An 18,339-nucleotide genomic window follows, 5' to 3' on the forward strand; every position below is an offset into this window, starting at 1 on the left:
TTCATCTTACATTCAATAAGATTGTTTTGCATTACTTACTTTTCAAAATTTTGTAACATGCAATTCCCACCCTTGCTTCTATTCCCAATTTTACATTACAAAAGTAAATTCATTATACAACAAAACAAAATGATATAACGACATATCATCGAACCACGTGCAATGCACATACGGTATCACTAGTAACCATAAAAGCAAGGTTGAAAAATATGAATTAATTTAGTCGCTTATTAATCATATGCCAGACTGTCAAGAATGAAATTTAATATGGACAAATAAAAGCGATTCTTAGAAGTCCTAGAGCTACGTGCATTTTGCTATCTACTGAAAATATTATAATTATTGTACTCCAACTAACACTTTTCTTTTTTTTCTTTTGGTGGATCTTTTATTGGCATCGAATCTTACTTTAGAATCAGTGGAAGTCTTGAATCTTGTATCGACATTGCTTTCTGCCTACTTTTCTTCTATCATTGTTAAATTTGATAGGAATTGTAGCAATCTAAACCTTATGTAAAAAGTGGTTGAGCATCCCTCTGCTTTTACGTGACATCATTTCTTCTATCATTGTTAAATTTGATAGGAATTGTAGCAATCTAAACCTTATCTAAAAAGTGGTCGCAAGAGCATCCCTCTGCTTTTACGTGACATCATTGGCTGTCAAATTGGATTGTGTCAACATTGACTCGTTAGATTTTTTGGTATAAAGTAACTGTGGGGCAAATTTTTAAATAATTATTTAGCATCCCTTATACTCTTCTTTTTCCTTAAATTTTAAAATTATAGCTCTATGGAATACAAAACAATTGGACTTGGAGTTGGTGGGGTGCGCCAGGCCCGTGCAGCAGTGCAATGCTTGGGCGATGCTCGAAGGCCCCGATAGCAAGCTACCGTAGCGGGCCTCCTCCCTAGAAAAGTTGAGTTAATATCATGCGGACCGATGGCCCACGTACCAGATATTAAACTGATAAGAACAGATACTACACTTGATCTTAGCCAAAAGGCCGAGAAAGGTATGCTTTCGCAAGGCTGGTCCACCTGGCTTTTATAGTCGCTGCAGTTTCCTGCGCTCTCCTGCTTGGTCGATGTGGGACTATTTCTTATAGTTTGTGCTAGAATAATCAAGTTCAAAAAGAATGATTTAAAAAGAAAAGATAGAGTCAATGTAAATGTAGTGGATAGTGATAATTTTTCTTGCTTATAAGGCCACTGCAGTAGAATACAATGGCAAATTGAAACGGTTTTCAAAGGAATAAATTGTGTCTATAAATTAGCAATTGATTCTCCTTCAACATCAGCCCCACAGAATAATAATACATGAGGAGAGCAATTACACGCCTTCAATAGATGAGTTCTTTTGATTCAGAATTGCAGGTAGAATCAACTCTGTTGCATCACCACCTGACCAGCAACAAGCTTTGGGATTTTTGACAGTATTTCTTGCCACAGACATTGCATCCTATAGGATTAGGTCCGCTTGAATGGATGTCTAACTCAAAGACTATATCCAGCAGTGGAAACAGAGGAGAAAACGAGAGTAAAACTCCATTTGAGAAAAATGATTTCCGTGCATTACCTGGTCTATCAGCTAGACATCATTAACAAAACGTCTATCAGCTAGACGCATAGCAATTCTAAGGGTGACCACTCCAGATGCTTATCATGTGGCTTTCTACAATGGTCTATGTTGCCGAGTTGCAGTTCTGTTTCAATTTACTTCGTAGGAAGCTTATGCTTAGGAGACTCCCCATTTGCTGCTCTTAGGATTGATCTAGCCATTTGTAGATTTAACTGTCGGGTTTCAAACAGTGCAGCCATCAACCAAATCTTTGCAAAAGAAAAATTTCCTCTGAGGAATTAACTTCAGGCACGACTTATCAACTTCTCCTGCACGGTTAACAACACACTGAGCATCAAGTTCCTCATACAAAGCATGTCTAATCGACAGGTATATATATTTTGGCAATACCTCTTCTCCTCAGCTAGACAAACAGTGGCAATTCCGTGGTCATAAACCTCTCTAATTCTCTAGCCCCCAAGCTCTCTTCCAACCTCGTATAATCAAACCCAGCATTATAATTCAAATAATTCTTCTTAACTTCATCCTCATATTCAAACCTCCCCTTCCCCGCAACACCATCCTCGATCCACTCCTTATCTCCCTACTGCTTCTCAAAAGCAACAAACTTCCTTTGGGAACATGATCAGGCGCAAACTTATATATACACCCTTCCCTCACCGCCTCTTTATTTTTCTCTTCAAACTCCGCAAATCCCAGAAACAATTACTCAGCCTGCTCGTCATCACCAACCAATTTATCAACAGTCCTCTCAAAACAATTTCTTGCCCTAGAAACTCACCATTCTTAACCTCAAACTTGGCAAACTTAACCCAAGAAGTCGACTTGGGATGGCGTTTTACAAATCTCTCGAAGATCGGCCGCGCCCTGTCCACCTCAAGGTAGCTCAACTCGAACCACATATAGGGCAACCAGCCTTGTTGTTCCACCTCTCGAAAATCTGCCTAGCGCTACAATGTCTCCAACCATCTCCTCCATATGAATAAATTTGTACACAACTGATCAACCGGGTAAAATCACCGCAGCCCTGTCCCAAACATTCCAGGCATCATTGATGAACCCATTTCTCATCTCAGATTCTGCATATTTCAGCAACATGCTTTGATCTCGGTAGTGTGCCTCCAGAACACGTTCCGTTTGGGAACGGGCGCAGTTGAAATCTTGCTGGGATTCTTCCCACCTAGCGTAATTAATCCAAAGGTTCGTATTCCATTGGCCACGACTGATTGCTTGAGTTTTTGAGTCGGTATTCCTCGAGCTTGATTGAATCTGTGATATTTTGCTTGGGCACAGGCGGATATGGGCGAATTTCTTAGAATATCGTAAAAATTAAAAATTATCCAAAAATTGGTGGTGTTTGAGGGTTGTTGCCGAATAAGGAGTTGCTGCATTGCGACATGAGGCTTCTAATAAAAATAATTTTCAATTTCATTTATTTTAGAGTCGCTCTAAATTTTTTTTTTGTAAAGGCTTCGCCGCTCATTAAATGAGCGGGCGGGGAAGGAATTGTGATAGCCGCATATTTTGACTTTTATGGATAGCAATTGTGATAGCCGCACATGAAACGAGCAGCGAAGCAATGTCATATAGGCCTGTCAACGGGCGGGGTCCGGGCCGGAATTAATAATTCCGGACCCGGACCCGTTATACTGCATACGTTCCGGATTCGGCCCGAATACCCGACGGGTCTCCTATCTTTCTATCGGACCCGCGCCCGACAGGTCTCGGATCCGAGTCGGGCCTACCCGCCAAACAATACCGTCCAACTGCATGTTCTTTTATGCCCCATTTTTCTCCCAGCAACAATACAATTTTTTTTTTTTTTTTTTTTACAGATAACAAAAGCAAGAAGAAGGCAATAGCTGGGTGTTAACACATGCAATTTTCATTTACCCCAAGGAAAAAAATGCAACTCCCAATTTTTGGTAGAAAATTCCACTCCAACTACCAATAGCTGGACAAAAATGGCGAATCCAAGAGACCAAAGCGTTTGGGGTCACAATCACTAGCAATCATAAATATTCGCGACGATTTTCAGGAAATTTGTGAACATTGACCGCATATAAAATTACTTCTAAGAGAAGGCAAACTGGAGTCCTAAACCCGTGTTTACCACAGTCATGTACACGCGCACATTTCCTTATTGGAGGATAGGCTAGCAGCCTCGAACATTACAATAAAGAAAGACTAAGGATTTTCTAAACAATAATGGAGCATCCTTGGGAACATCTTCTCCTGTATCAATCTCAGAAGAAACACTTTGGGAAACCCCCCAAAAAATTAAAAAAAAAACACATTGAAGAAAATAAATAACAGGTTGTAGATAGCCATGAAAAATGATAACTCAAACAAGATCGTTCTTGGGCTCAAAAAAAAAAAAAGAAACGCTATAGTTCCTCCTTATACAGCAGAGACAAACATCTATACACATCTAGCATTATGTCTGGGTTTCCCAATATGCAAGGACATACAGCAGATGAATATTTCCCCTTTTCAATTTCCCTCTTAGCAATTTGTCACTGACCCGTCCACGGATTTTAAGTACGTAGATATCTCCTGCCCTCAAAATTTCTATTAAAGTTGAGGAACTCCAGCAGCAACGATGATAGTTTCAAATTGATTTCAATTACCTTGAACTAACAGCAACAGACCCTGAGTTACATTTCATGTTAAGTATCATATTAATCTAATTAATTTATTGAGACAATCACAGGTATTGAAAAATTTTAAAAAAACATACCTGTGATTGTGAGAAAGAAAGCTGGGCTGCTAGAAGCCTGGAAGAGCTGGAAGAGTTGGGCTTCTTTGGAGCTGCAACCGTCAGGCATCAGAGATGGAGAGAGCTCGCCAGCGTCAGATATGGAGAGAGCAAAAGAGAAGAGAGTGAGATTGGAAGAGCTGGGCTTCTTTGGAGCTGGCCAGACTCAACGGTTTCTTTGGAGTTGGAGATGGAGAGAGTCAGAGAGCTGAGAGCGTCGCCGGTTTCAGTGTTTCACAGCGGACTGGTCACTGGCGGAGGTGAGAGGCGGGAGGCAGAGCAAAAGAGAAAAGAGGGTGAGGGGAAAAATAGATGTGCGGCGGTGGGGTTGGAAAAATTTGGGAATGAAAGTAGTAAAGATAGATAGGTATATATTTTTTAATTATTAAATAATTAAAACGGGTTCGGGTCTTATACGGGTCGGAATGGTATATTCCGTATCCGACCCGTAAATTTATTAGATAAAACGATTCCGGGTCCGGGTTTGGGTCGCGGATCTATATACCTACCCGTACCCGAAAAATGTTGGTGGGTCCGGATCCTAACCCGGACCGTTGACAGCCCTAATGTCATAGCTACCATTTTGACTTTTATGCATAGCAATATCATAGCCGCCTATTAAAAAGGTTATTGCAATGATTTTTTTTTTCCGTAAAATGAATTATGTGTTATTTGGCTCAATTAGGATTTAGGGTTTAACGTTTTACACATGAAATCCTAATTTTCAAATCATCATAGTGTAACCCTTTAATCCTAATTTTAAAATCATAATTCTTAAATCATATTACTAAAACTCTATTACTAAAATCCTATATAATCAGGATAATAAAAAATTTAATATATGATATTAGAATAATGTTAATTTTATAAATTTAGATGATAATCAAGTATGCTATTAAATTACTAATAAAATTTGCCTAAGTCATATATTTAAAATTTTTTAATATTAATGTTAATGATAAATAATGCAGCATTGAACAATATATAGAATGTAATAATTAGTATATAAAGTTAAATAATAATAAATTAGGCTTAATTAGGGTTTAGGATTTAAGATTTTACCTAATATGAAACCCTAATTTCCAAACTCTCACAGTGTAACCCTTAATATAAACATAAACCCTTCAATCCTAATTTTAAAATCAAAATCCCTAATTCATATTACTAAAATCCTATTATAAATCAAAATTGTCAAAATTTAATATACGATATTAGAATTATGTTAAATTTATAAATTTAGATGATAATTAGGTATGCTATTAAAAATACTCTAAAATTTGCCTAATATTATAAAATTATTATTAATAAAATTTGATTTATTGTGGCGGCGTCAGCTTTTTTTGTAGTAATTTTATAATATTAGGCAAATTTTAGAGTGTTTTTAATAACATACTTAATTATCATCTAAATTTATAAAATTAACATAATTCTAATATCGTATATTAATTTTTGACAATTTTGATTTATAATAGGATTTTAGTAATACGAATTAGGGATTTTGATTTTAAAATTAGGATTAAAGGGTTTATGTTTATATTAAGGGTTATACCGTGAGAGTTTGGAAATTAGGGTTTCATATTAGGTAAAATCTTAAATCCTAAACCCTAATTAAGCCTAATTTATTATTATTTAAGTTTATATACTAATTATTACATTCTATAAATATTGTTCAATGCTGCATTATTTATCATTATTTAAATTAACATTAATATTAAAAAATTTTAAATATATGCCTTAGGCAAATTTTATTAGTAATTTAATAGCATACTTGATTATCATCTAAATTTATAAAATTAACATTATTCTAATATCATATATTAAATTTTTGATAATCCTGGTCTATAATAGGATTTTAGTAGTAATATGATTTAAGAATTATGATTTTAAAATTAGGATTAAAGGGTTACACTGTGATGATTTGAAAATTAGGGTTTCATGTGTAAAACGTTAAACCCTAAATCCTAATTGAGCCAAATAACACATAATTCATTTTACAGAAAAAAAATCACCGCGATGCTATGACATTGCTATGCATAAAAGTCAAAATGGGCAGCTATGCCATTGCTTTGCCGCTCGTTTCATGTGCGGTTATCACAATTTGTGAGGACCCAGATTTTATTTTCTTACTTTTACATTATTTTAATGGCTTAATTAATTATTTATTCACCCGCTTACTTCGACTAATTTATTTCATTCATTTTAAAACCCATTGTATGCAAATATGTCTCTTTTATATTTTTAAAACGTTCCGTTTGCGAATTTAATTTTTCTATGGCTCGTTTAGCGAGAAATAGCGAATACACATTTTCCAAGATAATATTCGATTCGAGAGTGCAATCACCTTGGAGATTTGAGGACTCTTGTGTTAGTCTTAAAATAGTTATTTTTTATGATTAATTACCCTAGTATTAGTTACGTATATTATCGTTACAAGAATTTCTTTTAGGTTTCATTTTATCGCGCACGAATTGGAAGTTCGCGTATATCGAGTTGGAGCGGTAAATTGGAGATTTAAGAAATTTATTCTAGACTACTAAGAGTGAATAATTATAATGTTAAAGGAAGTACATTAGAGGTTTAGTACACACGTGAAACAAACCCGAGAGAAAATAGACACAAAACGCGCGTGTGTGCGTACTATTAAGAGTTGACTTTTGAAGGAATTCTAACCACAAATTCTTAAGCTTCCCCAAGAAGCCTTATTCATCAGCTTTTCTCTCTCTCTTCATCCTCAAGGGCTGGCCGAACCTCCAAGCAAAGGAAGAAGAGCAAAATTCATCCCATTTCACTTCCATTTTTGCAACCCTTTCACTTCAAAATCCTTCACACAACACTTAAACAACTTGGAGAGCAACTCAATCTTGGTGGAGGACATCTTTCACATGGTTTTTCTTGGGTCTTGGAGGTGTAAAATTTCTGATTTCATTCAAAGGAGTAGGAGGTAATCATCCAACCATCTAACCTTGGCTTTAGTGGGTTGATCTTTGTTAGGAAGCTTGTAGCTTCATTGTTGTTGTTGTTGTTTGGATTTAAATGGTTACAGTGGGCTCTATGAAATCCCACCTTGATGGTATAGGACTGATATGATGATGATGAGTGTTGTTTGTGATAGTTATGTGATAAACAAGATGAGATTTGTCGGAAAAGTGAAAGGAAACCCGAAGGAAATTGCATAGGAAGCTTGGCCGAAATCTGCCATGTTTTTCTCAAAGCTTTGGTTCAAATTTTTGATGCTCAAATGATCTTGAAACTGATATAAATATGTTATATAGTGTGTGTAGAAAGTTTCTACCAAAAATTATTTGAATTGGTTGGATAAAAATTGAATTTTGGCAAGAGCAAATCTGGAAATTCGTGTAATAGTGGTTCTCTGGCAGTGTTAATTAAACGAACATATCTCTCTGTCCAAATGTTGGAATTGAGTGCTGTTAGCGGCATTAAAAACTAGATATCTTTGGTTTTATAACAGTATATAATGCATCTTCTAATTCGAATTGAGTCATCTGTAGTGATTGATCAAAGTCGGCTGCCCTGTTCTGTTAGTCCAACCAAGAGGAAGTTAGAAGCTGCAACTTGTAGCTCTAATTTCTCTCATTTGTGAACTGAATTTCAGAATGATTTCTTCTGATGAATTGTAGCTTTATGATTCTAGTTTCTAACGCCACTAATCACGCTCAATTTTAAGTTGTATTGAGTGAGATATAGCCCAATTCCTGAACTGTACCAAAGCTGGGAAACCTTTTTGCTAGCCAAATGGCCTAGTTTGACTTGGGACATGTTGTTCTGAAAATTTTGGTGTCAATCACCTACCATATGTATATTAAATGTTTCTTGGGTCTTGGTTCACAAATGAGTCAGATTGGAGTTGATTTCATTGGGTAATGTGTGTGAAAAAGGAAAAGGAAATAAGAAGACAGATTTGTCTTCGAAATTTCTTGAACTTTGGTAGTTTTGTTAACTACCTTTTCGTACGAGTTTTTATGTGAAATTTGATAGAGGAGTAGCCCTCATATGGAAATTGAATTGTACCAATTTTGGTGTCATTCTAAGATTGTTTTGATATACAAATGATAGGCCAACATTGTTCTTCAAAATCTAGAAAATTTACCAACAGTCTTCATTTTTGGGCCAACTTTGGGCTGCTATATTTTGGCACTCAAAACTCCGAATTTAGTTCTGTTTGTTGTGCTTGAAACTTTGATTAGAACTCTTATTTTAGTACAAATTTCAGAGGCTAGTTCACTTTCTGTGAATTTTACCGAATTTCCAAAGTTTGCCAAAAAATAAGACTAAAACTGTCGTGTGTGCTTATAACAGCCACTTTGAGCTGAAATTCGACTGTCTTCCATTTAGAATCCTGGAAAGGTATCTTCTAGGAACTTTTAGTACTTTGAACCAAGATTCCAACGGTATAAAGTTTTCCAATTTTGGACCTATTGAGTGCAAGATATGATTTTTCAAAGTTGACACTTAAAACTGAACTTTTCCAACTTGTTGGGAAAATGAGATTTAGAAACTCTTCACTACCCTTCGATATTGATTGACCATTTCAAACTTGATTTCATGAAGGAAATCAGTTTTTCTTTGTGTTGTTAAACACCACTTTTGAGCCTCAATTTACGAGTAATTAAGGCTCTCTTTCATGATATTTTCTTAGATTGTACAAGTGTACAATCTTCCTTGTTAACAAGGGATTTATAAGTGATAGTGTGTGATAGCCAATTATTATTTGTTCAGGCACTCAAGGGGATCTTCAAGAGGACCTCACAGCGGACGCTTAAACACTTGATTGAGCACTACTCCCTTATTTTTGATTGGTGAGTGTCAAGTGCATGTTAAATGGTTGTGTGATTGAAATGTGAATTGTACAAATGTTATACCTGATACGTAAACTCGTTGAGTCGAGTGTGTACGTTATCGCACTCGTTCTCTTTTAACTGATTGTACAACTGAACTGTATTTGGTTGACTGGATGTCATTGGAATGAATCTCCTCGACTTATAACTTAACTGTGGGGATGCCCTTGTCCTCTCTCTCTTAATTATGCGATGCTTATTACGTGAATACATATGATCGGTAATTGTACATGAACATATTTAACTCGTGAGCTCTGAGTGGAAGCATGTACCACACCAATTCAGGTGGGAGGTACCTCTCATACCGTCTCAGTGCTATAATCGCTTCCCTGAGTGATAGTATGTACCACACCGATTCGGGTGGGAGGTGCCTCTCATGTCGACTCAGAACCATAAACAATGATTGGTAATTATACATGAATATGTTTAACTCGTGAGCTCTGAGTGGATAGCATGTACCACACCAATTTGGGTGGGAGGTACCTCTCATACCGTCTCAGTGCTATAATTGGTTCTCAGAGTGATAGCATGTACCACACCGATTCGGGTAAGAGGTGCCTCTCATGTCGACTCAGAATCATAAACAAAGTATAAGTCAATTGGAGCGATGTCTCATCGACCACTGAGCGATAGTATGTATCATACCGTTTCGGGTGGGAGGTACTTCTCATGTCGATTCAGAACTATAAACGTATAATCGATTCCCTGAGTGATAACATGTACCACACCGATTCGGGTGGGAGGTACCTCATGTCGACTGAGAATCATAATTGGAAAAGTGAAGTTCTACGGACTTAATTACCTACCCGGGTGACGGAATGTCATCACAAGGAAGTATTGGATTGAACTTTGACAAAGCAAGTAGGAATTAGCTCTTGAGAGCTCCTGTATTCTCAGTGAATGTGTTTAATTGAAAATTACGAATTGCTTGAATTTTACAGCTTTATTTCTTGCTTAAATGATATTGTTATTTGAACTACGTGTTTTGCATGTTTTCTTGGCCTCACGAGTATTCGCTCACCCCGTTAGATTTGTTTTCCTTAACAGGAGTTGAGATAGAAGGAATTATAGGAAAAGCCTACTCGATGGCTCTTTTGACTAGAATTTTGGAATGTATTTGTCTAGACATCTTTTTTGGGAGGTTGTATATTTTGGAAAGTGGATGTATTTTGAACTTGTGATGTAAGATTGAATATTTATGTATGGAAATGACTTCGTGCCCTTTTTTCGATTTTATTGTTAGTATTTTACCTTAAGTTTGGATTGGAATGGTATCGAGTCCTGGCGAGAGTTGGGCAGGCGTCCCGTCGATACACTTGGGTTCGCCCTTGGGAGAAGTGGGGGCGTCACACAATTGCTATGCATAAAAGTCAAAATAGGCGGCTATGTGGGGCTATCACAATTCCTTCGCCGTTCATTTGATGAGCGGCAAAGCCTTTACTAAAAAAACTAAAGCGACCCCAAAATAAATGAAAACTAAAATTATTTTTATTAGAAGTCTCATGTCGTAAATGCGGCGACCCCTTACTCGGCAACACCTCAAACACCACCAATTTTTGGACGATTTTTAATTTTGACAATATTCTAAGAAATTCGCCGCGGATATGGGGTTAATGGAGTTCACAAGATTCCCGACAAAGTTGCTCGGAGGTAATTTGTACAGTCGCCGGATTTTTGTTTCTAACCTTTATTTCATTCGGTACTGTAAGTTTTGATATCACGAAACCTAGAGGGTTTATGATTCGGAGTTAGGACTAGAGTTCTATCATTGGAGGAATGACGAGAAGAAGAGAATACGTGCAAACAAGAAAAGAATACATGCATAATATAATGAAGACAAATATTATCCAATGAAATCAAACTTGGACATTTAGGGCCTTTTGTCGTCGGTACAAATAATAATACAAAAGGTTTAAATAATAACAATACAAAAGTTTTAAATTTTATCGTTTGATAAAACTGAAAAGAATAAAGTTTGAATCTATTATGTTACAGAATTTTTTAGTAATCTATATTAAATGATAAATTTACTAGTTTATCATGTATTTTTTAAAGCAAATTTTGGCTAAAAAATTAAGTGGCACTTGATTTATTCAGATGTTCTATATTTGATTATCAAACGCATTTGAACATGTTAACATCTGAATTTATTAAATTTAAATGTTGAATTGGATTATTATAATATTAATATTAAAAAGATTTATCATCCAAGATTAAAATCTATAAATCTATAAATAGTTTTTTTTTTAAAAAAAATTTTGTGTATGATGTTAAGATTCCAATCCATCGTTCCAAGTATTGCATACTATGCAAATAGGCTATCACATTATCAATTACACATAGGCAGCGGTACAAAAGAATGTTACTGGAAATTTAGAAAAAAAAAACAGAAAAGAAAAAAAGGAAGCATAGACAAGAAAGGTACTCATGTAATTATTTTTGTTGACCACAAAATTCTTGCAGAGGCCTGCATTCTGAGTTTTACTATATGCCAAAGCCAATGCCATGTATACAAATAAATCTAACTCATTGTTAAGTGTTTTGGTCGTTTTTCATGGCTCACAATATTACATCTTTATTTATATCTTCATAATGTTAATGTTTTACTATGATAGCGAAGCCATATTCCTTGTCTTCTCCAAGGAAACAGAAGGGATTGAAGGAGATCAACTTGAATCTTCTTGTATATACGCTGTATGGCTTTGGTTTAGGCATGTTCTTGACAATACCGCACAAGAGATCATCGTCTGGAAGGTTGTATTTGTATCTGAGAGAGTAATTTGGAGACAGAACGCTGAAGTAGAGCTGTTGTCCCAAGTATTGCCTCTCCAGCAGAGTTGACCTCAAGTTTCACATTCCAGCATTATCCATAGTCAACATGATGGCTGCCCATGATTTTGGATACACCTGAATTGTGTTCCTGCACACTGCATCAAGCAGATTGTAGTTCTTTCTCTTCTCTAGTGTCCATGTCCCGGGCTCGATCCTGTTTCCAATAAAATCAACCATCAAGTCGATAATGTTAAAAGAGGAGAATCAGATATAACTCAGTAGATAAGGAAGTCCACTTGTTGTTTTGGTGAGATAAAGAAAAATTTAAAGATGTGTAGATAATGCTTATGCAACAGCAAAGAAAGAGTATCCAGCCAAGTGCCAGCTCTGAACGCTCTTCTCATGGTTCTCAAAGATGATCTTGATAAGTTACGGAAGGTGGCATTGATGATGTTGGGAACAACAGTGATGGGGTGATTCTTGGCTGTGACAGCTGGAGATGGCTCATCCTGAATGATGTTATACTTGAAAACTTTGTCTGCAATAGTATTCAACAAGTTTCAGTGGAGTTTCGGGGTCAACATAAGAGACTCCATTGATGGCGTAGCGGAGCTTGCCGTCGGCTTCACCAGCAAAGTTCACAATTTTGATGGTGCTAGTGATGTTGATCTGTCCATAGTGGTAGGAACCCTATGGATTTGGCCTGTCTACGCGGGCGGTGAAGTTCCATCTGAATGAGCGAACTGGTTGAGAGACCAGGCCCATCCGACTGGGGCAGGGGGGCAGCTCGAGCGAGGTAGGGCCATTTCCAGTGGTGTACCTGATTGTAGCAGTTGCGGTGAGGATCTGTTTGGTGAATCCGGTTGAAGCAACGAAGTAGTAGTCCTTTGGTTCCTTATCGGCTGTCGCCAAAACAGACATGCTGTTGTAAAATATAAGTGTATTTCAAAAGTTTTGTCCCACATCGAAAAATGAAAAGGATTGCTTTCTTTGTCCCACATCGGGATGTGAGAAGAATTGCAGTCTTTGTCGTACATCGGAAGTGAGAAGGGTTGCACCTCATTCTAAAATCTATAAATAGCATCCATTCCCTCCTCAGAAAGACACCCCGGCAGCTTCAGTTGACACCTTCCTGATGGCTGCTCTGACTTTTTCTCTCTCTCTCTCTCTTTTATTTCTGTCAGTTGATACCTTCGTGACAATTCTGTTCTCATCTTCTCTCTCTATATCTGCTGGTTTAATTTGCTAGTTCTGGTCCTTCTAGTTTGCAACAAGAAGAAAGCTTGTCTTTCTTGTTCGCAATAAGAAGAAGGCTTGTTTAATCCCGGGGAGACATTTCAATTTCATGAAATAGTTTCTTAGGACAGTGCTACGCACAACTCGAGCAATAGTGTTAACATTGTTGTGGCCATTTCGGCAACAATCTAAGAAACTATGGCCTCCAACAGTGTTAACACCACACAACCTTCATCCGCAGTAGCAACAGTCGGAATACCATTTGCTAAGCCTTTTTCCGACGTCTCCAAAATTGAAGTTTTTCCCAATGAAAACTTTAGAAGGTGGCAAGAACGTGTACACTTCCTACTCGACATTCATGGAGTGGCTTATGCACTGACAAAATCCCAACCTGCTGCGACCGTGTATATTAAGATACAAGAATCATGGCAATATGCCAATAAGGTATGTCGCCATACTATTTTACAAACACTTTCAAATGAATTATTTGACGTGTATTGTAGCTGCAAGCAAACCAAGATAATTTGGTAAGCTTTGGTAACAAAGTTTATCATCGAAAATGCAACCAAACAAAAATTCATCGTAGGAAAGTACAATCAGTGGCAGATGACTGACGACAAAGAAATGAAAACCCAAATCACAGAATACCAAATGCGACTCGAGGACTTGAAAAATGAAGACATCAAGCTGCCTGAGAAATTTGCTACAGGCATGCTAATTGAAAAACTGCCTGAGTCATGGGGCGATTACAAAAATAACTTGAAGCACAAGGAGAAAAATTACACCATTGATGAGCTTGTGAAACACATCCTAATAAAAGATTCAAACAGGAAGGAGTTAAGAGCTGCCAAAGCAAAGGAAATGAGCTTTAGAGCTAATCTGGTCCAAAACAACAATCAAAGGGTACGCCAATAAGTCCCAGTATAATAGACCAAAAAATCCCAACTACAAGCCCAATATTTCCAATTTTCAAAAAAAGAAAGGCAATTGCTATTATTGTGAAAAACTAGGACATTATGCTGCCCAGTGTAGATACAATAAAGGTGACAAAGCAAATGCTAATTCTCCTAAAATTAATTTAACCGAAGGAGATGAAATAATTGCTGCAGTCATCTCTCAAGTGAACATTGCAGCCAATGTGAAAGAATAGGTGGTAGACTCTAGGGCTACTCGGCACATATGTGCAAATCGAGAAGCGTTTTCCTCCTATACTTCAATAGGTTGGAAACTCATGAACTGCTAAAGTTCTGGGTAAGGGCAAAGTGCTCTTCAAACTCACTTGCAGTCATCTCTCAAGTGAACATTGCAGTCAATGTGAAAGAATGGGTGGTAGACTCTGGGGTTACTTGGCACATATGTGCAAATGGAGAAGCGTTTTCCTCCTATACTTCAATAGGGGATGATGAAGAAATAGTCTACCTTGGAGACTCACGAACTGCTAAAGTTCTGGGTAAGGGCAAAGTACTCTTGAAACTCACTTCAGGAAAAATTTTGGCTCTTATTGATATGCTGTATGTGCCAAACATTCGAGCAAATTTGGTTTCTGTAGCATTGCTAGGAAAAGTTGGGGTGAAAGTGTCATTCGAATCTGATAAGATTGTAATGACAAAAATAATGTATTTGTGGGGAAATGCTATTGTAATCAGGGACTCTTTGTACTTAACATTTCAAATGTGCTTAATGAGAATGCTTCTTCTTCTGCTTATATTGTTGATTCAATTTCTTTATGATATGCTATATTAGGACATGTTAATGCAAGTTATATAAAGAAAATGCAATCTAGTGGTCTAATTTCTGGTATTAATGATAAAATGGACAAATGTGAAATATGTGCAGAAACCAAAATAACAAAGAAAAGTTGTGTAAGTGTCGAAAGAGAAACTGAATTATTAAGTTTAATTCACACAGACTTAGGTTATCTGAAACAAACTATGACTAGATGAGGTAAAAGATATTATGTTACTTTTATAGATGATTACACTAGATACACTAAACTTTATTTACTTAGAAATAAAGATGATACTCATAATGCCTTTGTATCCTATAAGTCTGAAGTAGAAAATCAACTTAATAAAAGGATAAAAAGAATTAGATCAGATAGAGGAGGTGAATATTTAGCTTTGGATAGCTTATGTGAACATGAAGATATAATACATGAAGTAACACCACCCTATTCACCACAATCGAATAGTGTAGTTGAAAGAAAAAATAGAACACTAAAAGAAATGATGAACTTCATGTTAGTTAGTTCTTATGCTCCTGATAATTTGTGGGGGGAAGCTATTTTATCTGCTTGTCATTTAGAAAATAGAATTCCACATAAAAGAACTGGAAAAACACCTTACGAGTTATGGAAAAATTATAAACCTAATTTGAAATATCTAAAAGTGTGGGGGTGTTTAGCTAAATTATTATTGCCTGAATCTAAAAAAAGAAAATTAGGTTCTAAAACTTCTGATTGTATGTTTATTGGATATGCTGAACATAGTGCTGCATATAGATTTCTTGTTTTAAGAAGTGATGTACTTGATTGTTGTAGACACCAAAATTTTAATTTTTATTTAATTCAGTTTTAGCTTTATTTTATATTATTATTTATTCTTGTTCTTATTTTATTTTATTTTATTTTATCAAAATGATAGTTAGTGTTTATTTTTTGCTTATTTTAGTAAATTAGGTTCATCATTTTTCTTTTTAAGATATTTTTGCATTAAATTTCGAAAAAAGAAAATTCTTATAAAAATTCCAATCTTTTTATCTTTTCAATTTTTTCAAAATAAAATAAAACGAATTTTTGCAAGGTAAAATTAAAAAAAAGGAATGTAACATTTGTTATTTATCCTAAAATTTGTTTTGGAAACCAAAAAATTAAAAAGAGAAAATATGTGGAACACATGCATAATAGATAGGGTGGAGGCTATGCAAACTAGCTAAGTGTGATAGGTAAGGATTAGACAAGTGTCCTTATTTTTTGTTGACAACACAACACTTGCTAGATTAGGTGGTAGGACACTTGTTGATTTGAGGGATTTTGGAGAAAAAATCTGGAAATGAGAAATAAGAAAAAGAAGGCACGAGAATCAAGAAGAGAGAAAAAAGGAAGCAAAGGAAAAAGAAAAGAGAGAGGTGGCGGACCAAAAAAAAGGGGGTTGGAGAATAAAGCAAAAAAAACTAGAGAGAGAGAATAGTGAGATCGAGTGAGATTCAAGGGGAGTGAAAGCAAGGAAACGCAAGAAAATTGCAGGGGAAATACACTGCAGTTCATCAATCCAGACAGTTTTTTTGGAGTTTTGGGTCATAAATTTGATTGTCGAAACATTGTCTATTCAGGGATTCTTTGAAATCTGGGGTATATAGAGATAGTGTATTATCACTTTCCTAAACAGGATTCGCTCAAGAAGACATCTGCAAGGTCTCCAAATTCGGCTACAAAATTAGAAGTTTGAAAGTTCCGGTACTTTCTGGGTCTGCTCAAAAAAATTTTTCTTCTAATTCGTTCGACTGTTGGAGGATCCTGCACATCCAGATCAAATTGTGAAGCAACAGTAAGCTCTTTTCTCTCTTAATTAGGATACCAGCGTGCATGAATCCCTAGTTTTTCTTTCATCATGCCACTATTGGATTCTGAATGATATTTTCTTGCTGTTCGTTATTTCATCACTTGACTCCCTTGCGTTGTGGTCAAGTTTGACTATCGACAAGCGTTTGGAAGCTAGTTGATAGGCTTGATAAGTTCAGGTCATGGTGAAATAAGTTGCGTTTGGTTTAAACCTTGAAAACCTAGCCTGTCCTCTGTGATGCACCAGAAAATTTTGCGTTTCCTCTTCATGGTTATGCTTGTCCATGTCTTTTCCCTGATTAACTGTCATGGTTAGGGTTGTTTAGTTTAGAAAGTGTCCAGTCAAAGTTTTTTCTATAAGAATGGAGTTTTGCTTAAATCTTTTTTTCGAATCTGTGGGTTTCTCGTGAAAATAGACAGCAAACCATTCGCTAGTTCTTATGCGCTGCTTTCTCTTGTTTGTTTCTGTCGTTTCATGAGTTCCCTTCGTTTCATGCCTTTCTTTGACTAACCTGTTGGATGTTGAGATTCTCTTTGCTGAATGTGAGTCATGCCCAGAATGCACGCCGCAAAAGTTTGTTGGTTTGTATTTGCAGTTGCTGATGTGTTTCTCCATTTCTTCATTGATTACTTGCATGTCCACGTTTCTGTCTTTCTTGTTCTCCTTGCTTGCATTTGTTTGCATTGAAGTTTATCATTTGGTTTATGATTGTTTCATCGTGTTAGTTTCTAGTTCTCCAAATGTATGAAGCAAAAATTCGCTGTTTTTCATTTTGCTCACTTGCTGTTTTTTATGCTCGTTCAATAGTGTTGTTTCTTGCCCTCACTTTCCTCTTGCTGTGAGCAAATTACCTTGAGTTTGTAAATAAGTTCATGCACAACTTTGCTACCACAAACCCAAAACTTGGTCGAAAGTTGGGGGGGGAGCTTCCTGGCTTGTTGCAACAGTAGACATTGTCCTGCAATGTTGAAACGTTAGCTGCTCCAATTGAAGTTTGTACTCATATGCAATAGTTTTGGTTATAGTGTTCATTCTGAATGTGTATAGCCTCTCTCCTTTTCTCTCACTTTAGGTTCAGTGTTTGAATGTAAGTGAGCTTGTAATATTGGAGTAATTTTCCTTGCAAAGAGGTTTTCTTTAAACCAGAATTTCGGAAGGAACTTGAGTTTTTGCAGTTTCCCTGTTCTTTCTCCTACGTTTGTCATGCTCTCACTCTAAGTCTTGTGGCTCAATATCAAAAGCTGTGTTTTGAATTTTCTTGTTGGGAACTTAGGGACAAAAGCATTAGCTTTCTTTCATGCGCGAAACTAGAGGGATGAGAATCATGAGTTTTGTGTTTTATTGTCGGGTGCATTTTTTTGATTTGGGTCTTAGGTTGCTTCTTTTTTTTGAAAATTTGGGTCGAAGTTTCAGCAAATGTTCAGGTCACTTTGCTGCATTTTATGTCTAGAAGCCTTGTTGGATCTTTTCTCTCTCCCTTGTCCCAAGTTCTTGAATAAGTTTGGATTTGCTTGAGTTACTTTGCATGAATATATCTAGGCTGAATAAAAGTATCTGCGAAAGAAATGTTGCAGAAGA

The 18,339-nt window shown here is 36.4% G+C and overlaps 1 non-coding gene and 2 pseudogenes across 1 annotated transcript; all 3 read right to left on the reverse strand.

The window, feature by feature from the left end:
• Positions 1-821: 821 nt before the first annotated feature.
• Positions 822-1,017, reverse strand: LOC113753024. Its single transcript, XR_003464955.1, has one exon. It is a non-coding gene; the product is annotated as a U2 spliceosomal RNA (small nuclear RNA).
• Positions 1,018-1,248: 231 nt separating this feature from the next.
• Positions 1,249-4,407, reverse strand: LOC113767887 (annotated as a pseudogene).
• A 7,381-nt stretch (positions 4,408-11,788) lies between these two features.
• LOC113767896 lies at positions 11,789-12,886 on the reverse strand (annotated as a pseudogene).
• Between the last annotated feature and the right edge of the window lie 5,453 nt (positions 12,887-18,339).

This window comes from Coffea eugenioides, chromosome 1, assembly GCF_003713205.1.
Source record: "Coffea eugenioides isolate CCC68of chromosome 1, Ceug_1.0, whole genome shotgun sequence".
NCBI lineage: Eukaryota > Viridiplantae > Streptophyta > Magnoliopsida > Gentianales > Rubiaceae > Coffea > Coffea eugenioides.